General features: G+C 39.7%; 1 long non-coding RNA gene across 1 annotated transcript in view; it reads right to left on the bottom strand.

Annotated features, from left to right (window-relative positions):
- The window catches only part of LOC144995475 (uncharacterized), a 30,837-nt gene extending 11,349 nt beyond the window's left edge, over positions 1–19,488 (bottom strand). The window contains exon 1 of the long non-coding RNA XR_013658995.1: positions 18,869–19,488. This is a non-coding gene — a long non-coding RNA (uncharacterized LOC144995475). The remainder of the gene's footprint in view (positions 1–18,868) is intronic.
- Between the last annotated feature and the right edge of the window lie 504 nt (positions 19,489–19,992).

The raw sequence follows: 19,992 nt of genomic DNA, 5'->3' as shown, positions 1-19,992 counted from the left end.
GGAGCGTGGGATGAAACATGAAGGAGGAGAAGGAGCATGGGATGAAACAAGGAGGAAGAGAAGAAGCATGGGATGAAACATGGAGGAGGAGGAGCCTAGAATGAAACATGGAGGAGGAGGAGGAGCGTGGCATGAAACATGGAGGAGGAGGAGGAGCGTGGGATGAAACATGGAGGAGGAGGAGGAGTATGGCATGAAACATGGAGGAGGAGGAGGAGCGTGGGATGAAACATGGAGGAGGAGGAGGAGCGTGGGATGAACGATCAAGCAGGAGGAGGAGTATGGATGAAACATGAAGTGTGAGGAGGTGTATGGGATAAAACATGGAGGAGGAGGAAGTGCGCTGGATGAAACATGGAAGAGGAGCGCGGAATAAAAAACATGAAGGAAGAGGAGGAGCATGGGATGAATCATGGAGGAGGAGGAGGAGGAGGAGGAGCGTGGGATGAAACATGGAGCAGGAGGAGCTTAGGATAAAAACATGGAGGAGGAGGAGGAGCATGTGATGAACGATCAAGGCGGAGGAGGAGCGTGGGATGGATGAGGAAGCTACCACAGAGAAGTACCACAGAGAAGTACCACTAAAAAGTACGACAGAGAAATACCACAAAGAAGTACCACAGAGAAGTACCACAGAGAAGTACCACAGAGAAGTACCACAAAGAAGTACCACAGAGAAGTACCACAAAAAAGTACCACAGAGAAATACCACAAAGAAGTACCACAAAATAAGTACCACAAAGACGTACCACAAAGAAGTACCACAAAGACGTACTACTAAAAAGTACCACAAAGAAGTACCACAAAGAAGTACCACAGAGAAGTACCACAAAAAAGTACCACAGAGAAATACCACAAAGAAGTACCACAAAATAAGTACCACAAAGACGTACCACAAAGAAGTACCACAAAGACGTACCACTAAAAAGTACCACAAAGAAGTACCACAAAGAAGTACCACAAAATAAGTACCACAAAGACGTACCACAAAGAAGTACCACAGAGAAGTACCACAAAGAAGTACCACAAGGAAGTACCACAAAGAAGTACCACAAAGAAGTACCACAAAGAAGTACCACAAAGAAGTACCACAGAGAAGTACCACAAAGAAGTACCACAAAAAAAGTACCACAGAGAAGTACCACAAAGAAGTACCACAAAATAAGTACCACAAAGAAGTACCACAAAGAAGTACCACAGAGAAGTACTTCAAAGACGTACCACTAAAAAGTACCACAAAGAATTACCACAGAGAAGTACCGCAAAGACGTACCACAAAGAAGTACCACAAAGACGTACCACTAAAAAGTACCACAAAGAAGTACCACAGAGAAGTACCACAAAGAAGTACCACAAAGAAGTACCACAGAGAAGTACCACAAAGAAGTACCACAAAGAAGTACCACAAAGAAGTACCACAAAGAAGTACCACAGAAAAGTACCACAAAAAAGTACCACAGAGAAATACCACAAAAAAGTACCACAGAGAAGTAACACAAAAAAGTACCACAAAATAAGTACCACAGAGAAGTACCACAAAGAAGTACCACAAGGAAGTACCACAAAGAAGTACCACAAAGAAGTACCACAAAGAAGTACCACAGAGAAGTACCACAAAGAAGTACCACAAAGAAGTACCACAGAGAAGTACCACAAGGAAGTACCACAAAGAAGTACCACAGAGAAGTACCACAAAGAAGTACCACAAAGAAGTACCACAAAGAAGTACCACAAAGAAGTACCACAGAGAAGTACCACAAAGAAGTACCACAAGGAAGTACCATAAAGAAGTACCACAAAGAAGTACCACAGAGAAGTACCACAAAGAAGTACCACAAAGAAGTACCACAAAGAAGTACCACAAAGAAGTACCACAGAGAAGTACCACAAAAAAGTACCACAAAAAAAGTACCACTGAGAAGTACCACAAAGAAGTACCACAAAAAAAGTACCACAGAGAAGTAACACAAAAAAGTACCACAAAATAAGTACCACAAAGACGTACCACAAAGAAGTACCACAAAGACGTACCACAAAGAAGTACCACAGAGAAGTACCACAAAAAAGTACCACAGAGAAATACCACAAAGAAGTACCACAAAATAAGTACCACACAGACGTACCACAAAGAAGTACCACAAAGACGTACCACTAAAAAGTACCACAAAGAAGTACCACAAAGACGTACCACAAAGAAGTACCACAAAGACGTACCACAAAGAAGTACCACAGAGAAGTACCACAAAGAAGTACCACAAAAAAAGTACCACTGAGAAGTACCACAAAGAAGTACCACAAAAAAAGTACCACAGAGAAGTAACACAAAAAAGTACCACAAAATAAGTACCACAGAGAAGTACCACAAAGAAGTACCACAAGGAAGTACCACAAAGAAGTACCACAAAGAAGTACCACAAAGAAGTACCACAAAATAAGTACCACACAGACGTACCACAAAGAAGTACCACAAAGACGTACCACTAAAAAGTACCACAAAGAAGTACCACAAAGACGTACCACAAAGAAGTACCACAAAGACGTACCACAAAGAAGTACCACAGAGAAGTACCACAAAGAAGTACCACAAAAAAAGTACCACTGAGAAGTACCACAAAGAAGTACCACAAAAAAAGTACCACAGAGAAGTAACACAAAAAAGTACCACAAAATAAGTACCACAGAGAAGTACCACAAAGAAGTACCACAAGGAAGTACCACAAAGAAGTACCACAAAGAAGTACCACAAAGAAGTACCACAGAGAAGTAACACAAAAAAGTACCACAAAATAAGTACCACAAAGAAGTACCACAAGGAAGTACCACAAAGAAGTACCACAAAGAAGTACCACAAAGAAGTACCACAAAGAAGTACCACAGAGAAGTACCACAAAGAAGTACCACAAAAAAAGTACCACAGAGAAGTACCACAAAGAAGTACCACAAAATAAGTACCACAAAGAAGTACCACAAAGAAGTACCACAGAGAAGTACTTCAAAGACGTACCACTAAAAAGTACCACAAAGAATTACCACAGAGAAGTACCGCAAAGACGTACCACAAAGAAGTACCACAAAGACGTACCACTAAAAAGTACCACAAAGAAGTACCACAGAGAAGTACCACAAAGAAGTACCACAAAGAAGTACCACAGAGAAGTACCACAAAGAAGTACCACAAAGAAGTACCACAAAGAAGTACCACAGAAAAGTACCACAAAAAAGTACCACAGAGAAATACCACAAAAAAGTACCACAGAGAAGTAACACAAAAAAGTACCACAAAATAAGTACCACAGAGAAGTACCACAAAGAAGTACCACAAGGAAGTACCACAAAGAAGTACCACAAAGAAGTACCACAAAGAAGTACCACAGAGAAGTACCACAAAGAAGTACCACAAAGAAGTACAACAGAGAAGTACCACAAGGAAGTACCACAAAGAAGTACCACAGAGAAGTACCACAAAGAAGTACCACAAAGAAGTACCACAAAGAAGTACCACAAAGAAGTACCACAGAGAAGTACCACAAAGAAGTACCACAAGGAAGTACCACAAAGAAGTACCACAAAGAAGTACCACAGAGAAGTACCACAAAGAAGTACCACAAAGAAGTACCACAAAGAAGTACCACAAAGAAGTACCACAGAGAAGTACCACAAAAAAGTACCACAAAAAAAGTACCACTGAGAAGTACCACAAAGAAGTACCACAAAAAAAGTACCACAGAGAAGTAACACAAAAAAGTACCACAAAGACGTACCACAAAGAAGTACCACAAAGACGTACCACAAAGAAGTACCACAGAGAAGTACCACAAAAAAGTACCACAGAGAAATACCACAAAGAAGTACCACAAAATAAGTACCACACAGACGTACCACAAAGAAGTACCACAAAGACGTACCACTAAAAAGTACCACAAAGAAGTACCACAAAGACGTACCACAAAGAAGTACCACAAAGACGTACCACAAAGAAGTACCACAGAGAAGTACCACAAAGAAGTACCACAAAAAAAGTACCACTGAGAAGTACCACAAAGAAGTACCACAAAAAAAGTACCACAGAGAAGTAACACAAAAAAGTACCACAAAATAAGTACCACAGAGAAGTACCACAAAGAAGTACCACAAAGAAGTACCACAAAGAAGTACCACAAAGAAGTACCACAAAGAAGTACCACAAAATAAGTACCACACAGACGTACCACAAAGAAGTACCACAAAGACGTACCACTAAAAAGTACCACAAAGAAGTACCACAAAGACGTACCACAAAGAAGTACCACAAAGACGTACCACAAAGAAGTACCACAGAGAAGTACCACAAAAAAGTACCACAAAAAAAGTACCACTGAGAAGTACCACAAAGAAGTACCACAAAAAAAGTACCACAGAGAAGTAACACAAAAAAGTACCACAAAATAAGTACCACAGAGAAGTACCACAAAGAAGTACCACAAGGAAGTACCACAAAGAAGTACCACAAAGAAGTACCACAAAGAAGTACCACAGAGAAGTAACACAAAAAAGTACCACAAAATAAGTACCACAAAGACGTACCACAAAGAAGTACCACAAAGACGTACCACAAAGAAGTACCACAGAGAAGTACCACAAAAAAGTACCACAGAGAAATACCACAAAGAAGTACCAAAAAATAAGTACCACACAGACGTACCACAAAGAAGTACCACAAAGACGTACCACTAAAAAGTACCACAAAGAAGTACCACAAAGACGTACCACAAAGAAGTACCACAAAGACGTACCACAAAGAAGTACCACAAAGACGTACCACAAAGAAGTACCACAGAGAAGTACCACAAAAAAGTACCACAGAGAAATACCACAAAGAAGTACCACAAAATAAGTACCACACAGACGTACCACAAAGAAGTACCACAAAGACGTACCACTAAAAAGTACCACAAAGAAGTACCACAAAGACGTACCACAAAGAAGTACCACAAAGACGTACCACAAAGAAGTACCACAGAGAAGTACCACAAAGAAGTACCACAAAAAAAGTACCACTGAGAAGTACCACAAAGAAGTACCACAAAAAAAGTACCACAGAGAAGTAACACAAAAAAGTACCACAAAATAAGTACCACAAGGAAGTACCACAAAGAAGTACCACAAGGAAGTACCACAAAGAAGTACCACAAAGAAGTACCACAAAGAAGTACCACAAAATAAGTACCACACAGACGTACCACAAAGAAGTACCACAAAGACGTACCACTAAAAAGTACCACAAAGAAGTACCACAAAGACGTACCACAAAGAAGTACCACAAAGACGTACCACAAAGAAGTACCACAGAGAAGTACCACAAAGAAGTACCACAAAAAAAGTACCACTGAGAAGTACCACAAAGAAGTACCACAAAAAAAGTACCACAGAGAAGTAACACAAAAAAGTACCACAAAATAAGTACCACAGAGAAGTACCACAAAGAAGTACCACAAGGAAGTACCACAAAGAAGTACCACAAAGAAGTACCACAAAGAAGTACCACAGAGAAGTACCACAAGGAAGTACCACAAAGAAGTACCACAGAGAAGTACCACAAAGAAGTACCACAAAGAAGTACCACAAAGAAGTACCACAAAGAAGTACCACAGAGAAGTACCACAAAGAAGTACCACAAGGAAGTACCACAAAGAAGTACCACAAAGAAGTACCACAGAGAAGTACCACAAAGAAGTACCACAAAGAAGTACCACAAAGAAGTACCACAAAGAAGTACCAAAGAGAAGTACCACAAAAAAGTACCACAGAGAAATACCACAAAGAAGTACCACAAAATAAGTACCACACAGACGTACCACAAAGAAGTACCACAAAGACGTACCACTAAAAAGTACCACAAAGAAGTACCACAAAGAAGTACCACAGAGAAGTACCACAAAGAAGTACCACAAAAAAAGTACCACAGAGAAGTACCACAAAGAAGTACCACAAAATAAGTACCACAAAGAAGTACCACAAGAAGTACCACAGAGAAGTACCTCAAAGACGTACCACTAAAAAGTACCACAAAGAATTACCACAGAGAAGTACCGCAAAGACGTACCACAAAGAAGTACCACAAAGACGTACCACTAAAAAGTACCACAAAGAAGTACCACAGAGAAGTACCACAAAGAAGTACCACAAAGAAGTACCACAGAGAAGTACCACAAAGAAGTACCACAAAGAAGTACCACAAAGAAGTACCACAGAAAAGTACCACAAAAAAGTACCACAGAGAAATACCACAAAGAAGTACCACAAAATAAGTACCACAAAGAAGTACCACAAAGACGTACCACTAAAAAGTACCACAAAGAAGTACCACAGAGAAGTACCACAAAGAAGTACCACAAAGAAGTACCACAGAGAAGTACCACAAAGAAGTACCACAAAGAAGTACCACAAAGAAGTACCACAAAGAAGTACCACAGAGAAGTACCACAAAAAAGTACCACAGAGAAATACCACAAAGAAGTACCACAAAATAAGTACCACACAGACGTACCACAAAGAAGTACCACAAAGACGTACCACTAAAAAGTACCACAAAGAAGTACCACAAAGAAGTACCACAAAATAAGTACCACAAAGACGTACCACAAAGAAGTACCACAAAGACGTACCACAAAGAAGTACCACAGAGAAGTACCACAAAGAAGTACCACAAAAAAAGTACCACTGAGAAGTACCACAAAGAAGTACCACAAAAAAAGTACCACAGAGAAGTAACACAAAAAAGTACCACAAAATAAGTACCACAAAGACGTACCACAAAGAAGTACCACAAAGACGTACCACAAAGAAGTACCACAGAGAAGTACCACAAAAAAGTACCACAGAGAAATACCACAAAGAAGTACCACAAAATAAGTACCACACAGACGTACCACAAAGAAGTACCACAAAGACGTACCACTAAAAAGTACCACAAAGAAGTACCACAAAGACGTACCACAAAGAAGTACCACAAAGACGTACCACAAAGAAGTACCACAGAGAAGTACCACAAAGAAGTACCACAAAAAAAGTACCACTGAGAAGTACCACAAAGAAGTACCACAAAAAAAGTACCACAGAGAAGTAACACAAAAAAGTACCACAAAATAAGTACCACAGAGAAGTACCACAAAGAAGTACCACAAGGAAGTACCACAAAGAAGTACCACAAAGAAGTACCACAAAGAAGTACCACAGAGAAGTACCACAAAGAAGTACCACAAAGAAGTACCACAGAGAAGTACCACAAGGAAGTACCACAAAGAAGTACCACAGAGAAGTACCACAAAGAAGTACCACAAAGAAGTACCACAAAGAAGTACCACAAAGAAGTACCACAGAGAAGTACCACAAAGAAGTACCACAAGGAAGTACCACAAAGAAGTACCACAAAGAAGTACCACAAAGAAGTACCACAAAGAAGTACCACAAAGAAGTACCACAAAAAAAGTACCACAGAGAAGTACCACAAAGAAGTACCACAAAATAAGTACCACAAAGAAGTACCACAAAGAAGTACCACAGAGAAGTACCTCAAAGACGTACCACTAAAAAGTACCACAAAGAATTACCACAGAGAAGTACCGCAAAGACGTACCACAAAGAAGTACCACAAAGACGTACCACTAAAAAGTACCACAAAGAAGTACCACAGAGAAGTACCACAAAGAAGTACCACAAAGAAGTACCACAGAGAAGTACCACAAAGAAGTACCACAAAGAAGTACCACAAAGAAGTACCACAAAGAAGTACCACAGAAAAGTACCACAAAAAAGTACCACAGAGAAATACCACAAAGAAGTACCACAAAATAAGTACCACAAAGAAGTACCACAAAGACGTACCACTAAAAAGTACCACAAAGAAGTACCACAGAGAAGTACCACAAAGAAGTACCACAAAGAAGTACCACAGAGAAGTACCACAAAGAAGTACCACAAAGAAGTACCACAGAGAAGTACCACAAAGAAGTACCACAAGGAAGTACCACAAAGAAGTACCACAAAGAAGTACCACAGAGAAGTACCACAAAGAAGTACCACAAAGAAGTACCACAAAGAAGTACCACAAGGAAGTACCACAAAGAAGTACCACAGAGAAGTACCACAAAGAAGTACCACAAAGAAGTACCACAAAGAAGTACCACAAAGAAGTACCACAGAGAAGTACCACAAAGAAGTACCACAAGGAAGTACCACAAAGAAGTACCACAAAGAAGTACCACAGAGAAGTACCACAAAGAAGTACCACAAAGAAGTACCACAAAGAAGTACCACAAAGAAGTACCACAGAGAAGTACCACAAAAAAGTACCACAAAAAAAGTACCACTGAGAAGTACCACAAAGAAGTACCACAAAAAAAGTACCACAGAGAAGTAACACAAAAAAGTACCACAAAATAAGTACCACAAAGACGTACCACAAAGAAGTACCACAAAGACGTACCACAAAGAAGTACCACAGAGAAGTACCACAAAAAAGTACCACAGAGAAATACCACAAAGAAGTACCACAAAATAAGTACCACACAGACGTACCACAAAGAAGTACCACAAAGACGTACCACTAAAAAGTACCACAAAGAAGTACCACAAAGACGTACCACAAAGAAGTACCACAAAGACGTACCACAAAGAAGTACCACAGAGAAGTACCACAAAGAAGTACCACAAAAAAAGTACCACTGAGAAGTACCACAAAGAAGTACCACAAAAAAAGTACCACAGAGAAGTAACACAAAAAAGTACCACAAAATAAGTACCACAGAGAAGTACCACAAAGAAGTACCACAAGGAAGTACCACAAAGAAGTACCACAAAGAAGTACCACAAAGAAGTACCACAGAGAAGTACCACAAAGAAGTACCACAAAGAAGTACCACAGAGAAGTACCACAAGGAAGTACCACAAAGAAGTACCACAGAGAAGTACCACAAAGAAGTACCACAAAGAAGTACCACAAAGAAGTACCACAAAGAAGTACCACAGAGAAGTACCACAAAGAAGTACCACAAGGAAGTACCACAAAGAAGTACCACAAAGAAGTACCACAAAGAAGTACCACAAAGAAGTACCACAAAGAAGTACCACAGAGAAGTACCACAAAGAAGTACCACAAAAAAGTACCACAGAGAAGTACCACAAAGAAGTACCACAAAATAAGTACCACAAAGAAGTACCACAAAGAAGTACCACAGAGAAGTACCTCAAAGACGTACCACTAAAAAGTACCACAAAGAATTACCACAGAGAAGTACCGCAAAGACGTACCACAAAGAAGTACCACAAAGACGTACCACTAAAAAGTACCACAAAGAAGTACCACAGAGAAGTACCACAAAGAAGTACCACAAAGAAGTACCACAGAGAAGTACCACAAAGAAGTACCACAAAGAAGTACCACAAAGAAGTACCACAAAGAAGTACCACAGAAAAGTACCACAAAAAAGTACCACAGAGAAATACCACAAAGAAGTACCACAAAATAAGTACCACAAAGAAGTACCACAAAGACGTACCACTAAAAAGTACCACAAAGAAGTACCACAGAGAAGTACCACAAAGAAGTACCACAAAGAAGTACCACAGAGAAGTACCTCAAAGAAGTACCACAAAGAAGTACCACAGAGAAGTACCACAAAGAAGTACCACAAGGAAGTACCACAAAGAAGTACCACAAAGAAGTACCACAGAGAAGTACCACAAAGAAGTACCACAAAGAAGTACCACAAAGAAGTACCACAAGGAAGTACCACAAAGAAGTACCACAGAGAAGTACCACAAAGAAGTACCACAAAGAAGTACCACAAAGAAGTACCACAAAGAAGTACCACAGAGAAGTACCACAAAGAAGTACCACAAGGAAGTACCACAAAGAAGTACCACAAAGGAGTACCACAGAGAAGTACCACAAAGAAGTACCACAAAGAAGTACCACAAAGAAGTACCACAAAGAAGTACCACAGAGAAGTACCACAAAAAAGTACCACAAAAAAAGTACCACTGAGAAGTACCACAAAGAAGTACCACAAAAAAAGTACCACAGAGAAGTAACACAAAAAAGTACCACAAAATAAGTACCACAAAGACGTACCACAAAGAAGTACCACAAAGACGTACCACAAAGAAGTACCACAGAGAAGTACCACAAAAAAGTACCACAGAGAAATACCACAAAGAAGTACCACAAAATAAGTACCACACAGACGTACCACAAAGAAGTACCACAAAGACGTACCACTAAAAAGTACCACAAAGAAGTACCACAAAGACGTACCACAAAGAAGTACCACAAAGACGTACCACAAAGAAGTACCACAGAGAAGTACCACAAAGAAGTACCACAAAAAAAGTACCACTGAGAAGTACCACAAAGAAGTACCACAAAAAAAGTACCACAGAGAAGTAACACAAAAAAGTACCACAAAATAAGTACCACAGAGAAGTACCACAAAGAAGTACCACAAGGAAGTACCACAAAGAAGTACCACAAAGAAGTACCACAAAGAAGTACCACAAAATAAGTACCACACAGACGTACCACAAAGAAGTACCACAAAGACGTACCACTAAAAAGTACCACAAAGAAGTACCACAAAGACGTACCACAAAGAAGTACCACAAAGACGTACCACAAAGAAGTACCACAGAGAAGTACCACAAAGAAGTACCACAAAAAAAGTACCACTGAGAAGTACCACAAAGAAGTACCACAAAAAAAGTACCACAGAGAAGTAACACAAAAAAGTACCACAAAATAAGTACCACAGAGAAGTACCACAAAGAAGTACCACAAGGAAGTACCACAAAGAAGTACCACAAAGAAGTACCACAAAGAAGTACCACAGAGAAGTAACACAAAAAAGTACCACAAAATAAGTACCACAAAGACGTACCACAAAGAAGTACCACAAAGACGTACCACAAAGAAGTACCACAGAGAAGTACCACAAAAAAGTACCACAGAGAAATACCACAAAGACGTACCACTAAAAAGTACCACAAAGAAGTACCACAAAGACGTACCACAAAGAAGTACCACAAAGACGTACCACAAAGAAGTACCACAAAGACGTACCACAAAGAAGTACCACAGAGAAGTACCACAAAAAAGTACCACAGAGAAATACCACAAAGAAGTACCACAAAATAAGTACCACACAGACGTACCACAAAGAAGTACCACAAAGACGTACCACTAAAAAGTACCACAAAGAAGTACCACAAAGACGTACCACAAAGAAGTACCACAAAGACGTACCACAAAGAAGTACCACAGAGAAGTACCACAAAGAAGTACCACAAAAAAAGTACCACTGAGAAGTACCACAAAGAAGTACCACAAAAAAAGTACCACAGAGAAGTAACACAAAAAAGTACCACAAAATAAGTACCACAGAGAAGTACCACAAAGAAGTACCACAAGGAAGTACCACAAAGAAGTACCACAAAGAAGTACCACAAAGAAGTACCACAAAATAAGTACCACACAGACGTACCACAAAGAAGTACCACAAAGACGTACCACTAAAAAGTACCACAAAGAAGTACCACAAAGACGTACCACAAAGAAGTACCACAAAGACGTACCACAAAGAAGTACCACAGAGAAGTACCACAAAGAAGTACCACAAAAAAAGTACCACAAGGAAGTACCACAAAGAAGTACCACAAAAAAAGTACCACAGAGAAGTAACACAAAAAAGTACCACAAAATAAGTACCACAGAGAAGTACCACAAAGAAGTACCACAAGGAAGTACCACAAAGAAGTACCACAAAGAAGTACCACAAAGAAGTACCACAGAGAAGTACCACAAGGAAGTACCACAAAGAAGTACCACAGAGAAGTACCACAAAGAAGTACCACAAAGAAGTACCACAAAGAATTACCACAAAGAAGTACCACAGAGAAGTACCACAAAGAAGTACCACAAGGAAGTACCACAAAGAAGTACCACAAAGAAGTACCACAGAGAAGTACCACAAAGAAGTACCACAAAGAAGTACCACAAAGAAGTACCACAAAGAAGTACCACAAAGAAGTACCACAAAGAAGTACCACAGAGAAGTACCACAAAAAAGTACCACAGAGAAATACCACAAAGAAGTACCACAAAATAAGTACCACACAGACGTACCACAAAGAAGTACCACAAAGACGTACCACTAAAAAGTACCACAAAGAAGTACCACAAAGAAGTACCACAGAGAAGTACCACAAAGAAGTACCACAAAAAAAGTACCACAGAGAAGTACCACAAAGAAGTACCACAAAATAAGTACCACAAAGAAGTACCACAAGAAGTACCACAGAGAAGTACCTCAAAGACGTACCACTAAAAAGTACCACAAAGAATTACCACAGAGAAGTACCGCAAAGACGTACCACAAAGAAGTACCACAAAGACGTACCACTAAAAAGTACCACAAAGAAGTACCACAGAGAAGTACCACAAAGAAGTACCACAAAGAAGTACCACAGAGAAGTACCACAAAGAAGTACCACAAAGAAGTACCACAAAGAAGTACCACAAAGAAGTACCACAGAAAAGTACCACAAAAAAGTACCACAGAGAAATACCACAAAGAAGTACCACAAAATAAGTACCACAAAGAAGTACCACAAAGACGTACCACTAAAAAGTACCACAAAGAAGTACCACAGAGAAGTACCACAAAGAAGTACCACAAAGAAGTACCACAGAGAAGTACCACAAAGAAGTACCACAAAGAAGTACCACAAAGAAGTACCACAAAGAAGTACCACAGAAAAGTACCACAAAAAAGTACCACAGAGAAATACCACAAAGAAGTACCACAAAATAAGTACCACAAAGAAGTACCACAAAGACGTACCACTAAAAAGTACCACAAAGAAGTACCACAGAGAAGTACCACAAAGAAGTACCACAAAGAAGTACCACAGAGAAGTACCACAAAGAAGTACCACAAAGAAGTACCACAGAGAAGTACCACAAAGAAGTACCACAAGGAAGTACCACAAAGAAGTACCACAAAGAAGTACCACAGAGAAGTACCACAAAGAAGTACCACAAAGAAGTACCACAAAGAAGTACCACAAGGAAGTACCACAAAGAAGTACCACAGAGAAGTACCACAAAGAAGTACCACAAAGAAGTACCACAAAGAAGTACCACAAAGAAGTACCACAGAGAAGTACCACAAAGAAGTACCACAAGGAAGTACCACAAAGAAGTACCACAAAGGAGTACCACAGAGAAGTACCACAAAGAAGTACCACAAAGAAGTACCACAAAGAAGTACCACAAAGAAGTACCACAGAGAAGTACCACAAAAAAGTACCACAAAAAAAGTACCACTGAGAAGTACCACAAAGAAGTACCACAAAAAAAGTACCACAGAGAAGTAACACAAAAAAGTACCACAAAATAAGTACCACAAAGACGTACCACAAAGAAGTACCACAAAGACGTACCACAAAGAAGTACCACAGAGAAGTACCACAAAAAAGTACCACAGAGAAATACCACAAAGAAGTACCACAAAATAAGTACCACACAGACGTACCACAAAGAAGTACCACAAAGACGTACCACTAAAAAGTACCACAAAGAAGTACCACAAAGACGTACCACAAAGAAGTACCACAAAGACGTACCACAAAGAAGTACCACAGAGAAGTACCACAAAGAAGTACCACAAAAAAAGTACCACTGAGAAGTACCACAAAGAAGTACCACAAAAAAAGTACCACAGAGAAGTAACACAAAAAAGTACCACAAAATAAGTACCACAGAGAAGTACCACAAAGAAGTACCACAAGGAAGTACCACAAAGAAGTACCACAAAGAAGTACCACAAAGAAGTACCACAAAATAAGTACCACACAGACGTACCACAAAGAAGTACCACAAAGACGTACCACTAAAAAGTACCACAAAGAAGTACCACAAAGACGTACCACAAAGAAGTACCACAAAGACGTACCACAAAGAAGTACCACAGAGAAGTACCACAAAGAAGTACCACAAAAAAAGTACCACTGAGAAGTACCACAAAGAAGTACCACAAAAAAAGTACCACAGAGAAGTAACACAAAAAAGTACCACAAAATAAGTACCACAGAGAAGTACCACAAAGAAGTACCACAAGGAAGTACCACAAAGAAGTACCACAAAGAAGTACCACAAAGAAGTACCACAGAGAAGTAACACAAAAAAGTACCACAAAATAAGTACCACAAAGACGTACCACAAAGAAGTACCACAAAGACGTACCACAAAGAAGTACCACAGAGAAGTACCACAAAAAAGTACCACAGAGAAATACCACAAAGAAGTACCACAAAATAAGTACCACACAGACGTACCACAAAGAAGTACCACAAAGACGTACCACTAAAAAGTACCACAAAGAAGTACCACAAAGACGTACCACAAAGAAGTACCACAAAGACGTACCACAAAGAAGTACCACAAAGACGTACCACAAAGAAGTACCACAGAGAAGTACCACAAAAAAGTACCACAGAGAAATACCACAAAGAAGTACCACAAAATAAGTACCACACAGACGTACCACAAAGAAGTACCACAAAGACGTACCACTAAAAAGTACCACAAAGAAGTACCACAAAGACGTACCACAAAGAAGTACCACAAAGACGTACCACAAAGAAGTACCACAGAGAAGTACCACAAAGAAGTACCACAAAAAAAGTACCACTGAGAAGTACCACAAAGAAGTACCACAAAAAAAGTACCACAGAGAAGTAACACAAAAAAGTACCACAAAATAAGTACCACAGAGAAGTACCACAAAGAAGTACCACAAGGAAGTACCACAAAGAAGTACCACAAAGAAGTACCACAAAGAAGTACCACAAAATAAGTACCACACAGACGTACCACAAAGAAGTACCACAAAGACGTACCACTAAAAAGTACCACAAAGAAGTACCACAAAGACGTACCACAAAGAAGTACCACAAAGACGTACCACAAAGAAGTACCACAGAGAAGTACCACAAAGAAGTACCACAAAAAAAGTACCACAAGGAAGTACCACAAAGAAGTACCACAAAAAAAGTACCACAGAGAAGTAACACAAAAAAGTACCACAAAATAAGTACCACAGAGAAGTACCACAAAGAAGTACCACAAGGAAGTACCACAAAGAAGTACCACAAAGAAGTACCACAAAGAAGTACCACAGAGAAGTACCACAAGGAAGTACCACAAAGAAGTACCACAGAGAAGTACCACAAAGAAGTACCACAAAGAAGTACCACAAAGAATTACCACAAAGAAGTACCACAGAGAAGTACCACAAAGAAGTACCACAAGGAAGTACCACAAAGAAGTACCACAAAGAAGTACCACAGAGAAGTACCACAAAGAAGTACCACAAAGAAGTACCACAAAGAAGTACCACAAAGAAGTACCACAAAGAAGTACCACAAAGAAGTACCACAGAGAAGTACCACAAAAAAGTACCACAGAGAAATACCACAAAGAAGTACCACAAAATAAGTACCACACAGACGTACCACAAAGAAGTACCACAAAGACGTACCACTAAAAAGTACCACAAAGAAGTACCACAAAGAAGTACCACAGAGAAGTACCACAAAGAAGTACCACAAAAAAAGTACCACAGAGAAGTACCACAAAGAAGTACCACAAAATAAGTACCACAAAGAAGTACCACAAGAAGTACCACAGAGAAGTACCTCAAAGACGTACCACTAAAAAGTACCACAAAGAATTACCACAGAGAAGTACCGCAAAGACGTACCACAAAGAAGTACCACAAAGACGTACCACTAAAAAGTACCACAAAGAAGTACCACAGAGAAGTACCACAAAGAAGTACCACAAAGAAGTACCACAGAGAAGTACCACAAAGAAGTACCACAAAGAAGTACCACAAAGAAGTACCACAAAGAAGTACCACAGAAAAGTACCACAAAAAAGTACCACAGAGAAATACCACAAAGAAGTACCACAAAATAAGTACCACAAAGAAGTACCACAAAGACGTACCACTAAAAAGTACCACAAAGAAGTACCACAGAGAAGTACCACAAAGAAGTACCACAAAGAAGTACCACAGAGAAGTACCACAAAGAAGTACCACAAAGAAGTACCACAAAGAAGTACCACAAAGAAGTACCACAGAGAAGTACCACAAAAAAGTACCACAGAGAAATACCACAAAGAAGTACCACAAAATAAGTACCACACAGACGTACCACAAAGAAGTACCACAAAGACGTACCACTAAAAAGTACCACAAAGAAGTACCACAAAGAAGTACCACAAAATAAGTACCACAAAGACGTACCACAAAGAAGTACCACAAAGACGTACCACAAAGAAGTACCACAGAGAAGTACCACAAAGAAGTACCACAAAAAAAGTACCACTGAGAAGTACCACAAAGAAGTACCACAAAAAAAGTACCACAGAGAAGTAACACAAAAAAGTACCACAAAATAAGTACCACAAAGACGTACCACAAAGAAGTACCACAAAGACGTACCACAAAGAAGTACCACAGAGAAGTACCACAAAAAAGTACCACAGAGAAATACCACAAAGAAGTACCACAAAATAAGTACCACACAGACGTACCACAAAGAAGTACCACAAAGACGTACCACTAAAAAGTACCACAAAGAAGTACCACAAAGACGTACCACAAAGAAGTACCACAAAGACGTACCACAAAGAAGTACCACAGAGAAGTACCACAAAGAAGTACCACAAAAAAAGTACCACTGAGAAGTACCACAAAGAAGTACCACAAAAAAAGTACCACAGAGAAGTAACACAAAAAAGTACCACAAAATAAGTACCACAGAGAAGTACCACAAAGAAGTACCACAAGGAAGTACCACAAAGAAGTACCACAAAGAAGTACCACAGAGAAGTACCACAAAGAAGTACCACAAAGAAGTACCACAGAGAAGTACCACAAGGAAGTACCACAAAGAAGTACCACAGAGAAGTACCACAAAGAAGTACCACAAAGAAGTACCACAAAGAAGTACCACAAAGAAGTACCACAGAGAAGTACCACAAAGAAGTACCACAAGGAAGTACCACAAAGAAGTACCACAAAGAAGTACCACAAAGAAGTACCACAAAGAAGTACCACAAAGAAGTACCACAGAGAAGTACCACAAAGAAGTACCACAAAAAAAGTACCACAGAGAAGTACCACAAAGAAGTACCACAAAATAAGTACCACAAAGAAGTACCACAAAGAAGTACCACAGAGAAGTACCTCAAAGACGTACCACTAAAAAGTACCACAAAGAATTACCACAGAGAAGTACCGCAAAGACGTACCACAAAGAAGTACCACAAAGACGTACCACTAAAAAGTACCACAAAGAAGTACCACAGAGAAGTACCACAAAGAAGTACCACAAAGAAGTACCACAGAGAAGTACCACAAAGAAGTACCACAAAGAAGTACCACAAAGAAGTACCACAAAGAAGTACCACAGAAAAGTACCACAAAAAAGTACCACAGAGAAATACCACAAAGAAGTACCACAAAATAAGTACCACAAAGAAGTACCACAAAGACGTACCACTAAAAAGTACCACAAAGAAGTACCACAGAGAAGTACCACAAAGAAGTACCACAAAGAAGTACCACAGAGAAGTACCACAAAGAAGTACCACAAAGAAGTACCACAAAGAAGTACCACAAAGAAGTACCACAGAGAAGTACCACAAAAAAGTACCACAGAGAAATACCACAAAGAAGTACCACAAAATAAGTACCACACAGACGTACCACAAAGAAGTACCACAAAGACGTACCACTAAAAAGTACCACAAAGAAGTACCACAAAGAAGTACCACAAAATAAGTACCACAAAGACGTACCACAAAGAAGTACCACAAAGACGTACCACAAAGAAGTACCACAGAGAAGTACCACAAAGAAGTACCACAAAAAAAGTACCACTGAGAAGTACCACAAAGAAGTACCACAAAAAAAGTACCACAGAGAAGTAACACAAAAAAGTACCACAAAATAAGTACCACAAAGACGTACCACAAAGAAGTACCACAAAGACGTACCACAAAGAAGTACCACAGAGAAGTACCACAAAAAAGTACCACAGAGAAATACCACAAAGAAGTACCACAAAATAAGTACCACACAGACGTACCACAAAGAAGTACCACAAAGACGTACCACTAAAAAGTACCACAAAGAAGTACCACAAAGACGTACCACAAAGAAGTACCACAAAGACGTACCACAAAGAAGTACCACAGAGAAGTACCACAAAGAAGTACCACAAAAAAAGTACCACTGAGAAGTACCACAAAGAAGTACCACAAAAAAAGTACCACAGAGAAGTAACACAAAGAAGTACCACAAAAAAAGTACCACAGAGAAGTAACACAAAAAAGTACCACAAAATAAGTACCACAGAGAAGTACCACAAAGAAGTACCACAAGGAAGTACCACAAAGAAGTACCACAAAGAAGTACCACAAAGAAGTACCACAGAGAAGTACCACAAAGAAGTACCACAAAGAAGTACCACAGAGAAGTACCACAAGGAAGTACCACAAAGAAGTACCACAGAGAAGTACCACAAAGAAGTACCACAAAGAAGTACCACAAAGAAGTACCACAAAGAAGTACCACAGAGAAGTACCACAAAGAAGTACCACAAGGAAGTACCACAAAGAAGTACCACAAAGAAGTACCACAAAGAAGTACCACAAAGAAGTACCACAGAGTCAAAAACATCCCAACTCCTAATTAAATATTCAAACAAATCCTGCAGAAAAAGTAATGAAGTCAGGAAAAAGACGCCGACTCCCATCAACCTGAAAGGAAGCAGGAGTGCAGAGATGGAGGTGAAGAACTGGGCCAAACAGGGATCAGTTTCACGCTGAGATGACAAAACCATCTTCCGATCTGTCCCACCTCCGTCTGTTTACCTCCAGCCTTCATCTCAGCGGCAGATTTTCTTCTGAGAGACTAAAATACACGAAAACACGACTGCAGAGACGGGAAGAGGAGGACTGAAATACTTTCTGTTCTTCTGCTGGAGCAAAGTGTCTTTAACTAAAATGACATTAGTATAAAGAAACTGCAGACTTCATACAAACATCAGACAGATTTAAAGCCTTTCAGACTGATTCTTACATGGAAGTAATCCATTCGGTCATATCTGATTTACAGATGATTCTGTCCCAGAAATGGATCAAAGACAAACCAAGAAACCAAATTATTTAATTGATCCATTTAAACGTGATCAACACTTAAAGACCCACTCTGATTAAAAACAAAAACTGTCTTTGGTGTTTTTAACATGTTTTTGTGGCATTTTTCTGACGAGGGAAGATTTTATAATGAAAACTTAGCTTAAAATTACATTTCTGAGTATTTTTGGTGAAAAAATGCTGTTTGAAAAAGATTGCATGTATGATGTGACAAAAACTCTGGGCGGGGCCAAAGTATCAATGCTCCGCCCCCTACTGATGCAGAAACATAGATCCGTGATGGCCTTTGTTTTCCTGGTCTGAGCTGGAATCTGGATCAGAACTGGACAAATCTGATGTTGCTGCTGTTTTTGCTGCTCCGCTAATGTTAGATTGGGGGGGGGGGTGAGGGGCTGTCAAATTAGAAGGTAGGGGGAGCAGGACTTTAACAAATAAAAGGGATGTCTTTAATGATGACCTGCTGTAGATCAGCAGAGTCATACTGAAAGCTTGTCAGTCATGAACTGACTGTAAAAACCAAACGTGAACAAATCGAAAGCCCCACATTATGACACTCACACCACCAACCTGATCCAACCTTTTTAAGGCAGGACAATAAGTGAACTGAAGCTGCTCACGTCAGAGCAGGAACTACAAAATTCAGAATTCCGACAGATTCTCCAAAGCGTCTCTGGTTCTCCACATGGACCAGGTTCCCTGCAGGTTTTTGGGGATCCACCTCATCT

The sequence above is a fragment of the Oryzias latipes genome, chromosome 11, assembly GCF_053564925.1.
Source record: "Oryzias latipes strain Hd-rR chromosome 11, Olatipes_Hd-rR_3.1".
Lineage (NCBI taxonomy): Eukaryota > Metazoa > Chordata > Actinopteri > Beloniformes > Adrianichthyidae > Oryzias > Oryzias latipes.
The sequence above is the reverse complement of the archived record's forward strand: the minus strand, read 5'-3'. Positions and strand labels throughout refer to the sequence as shown.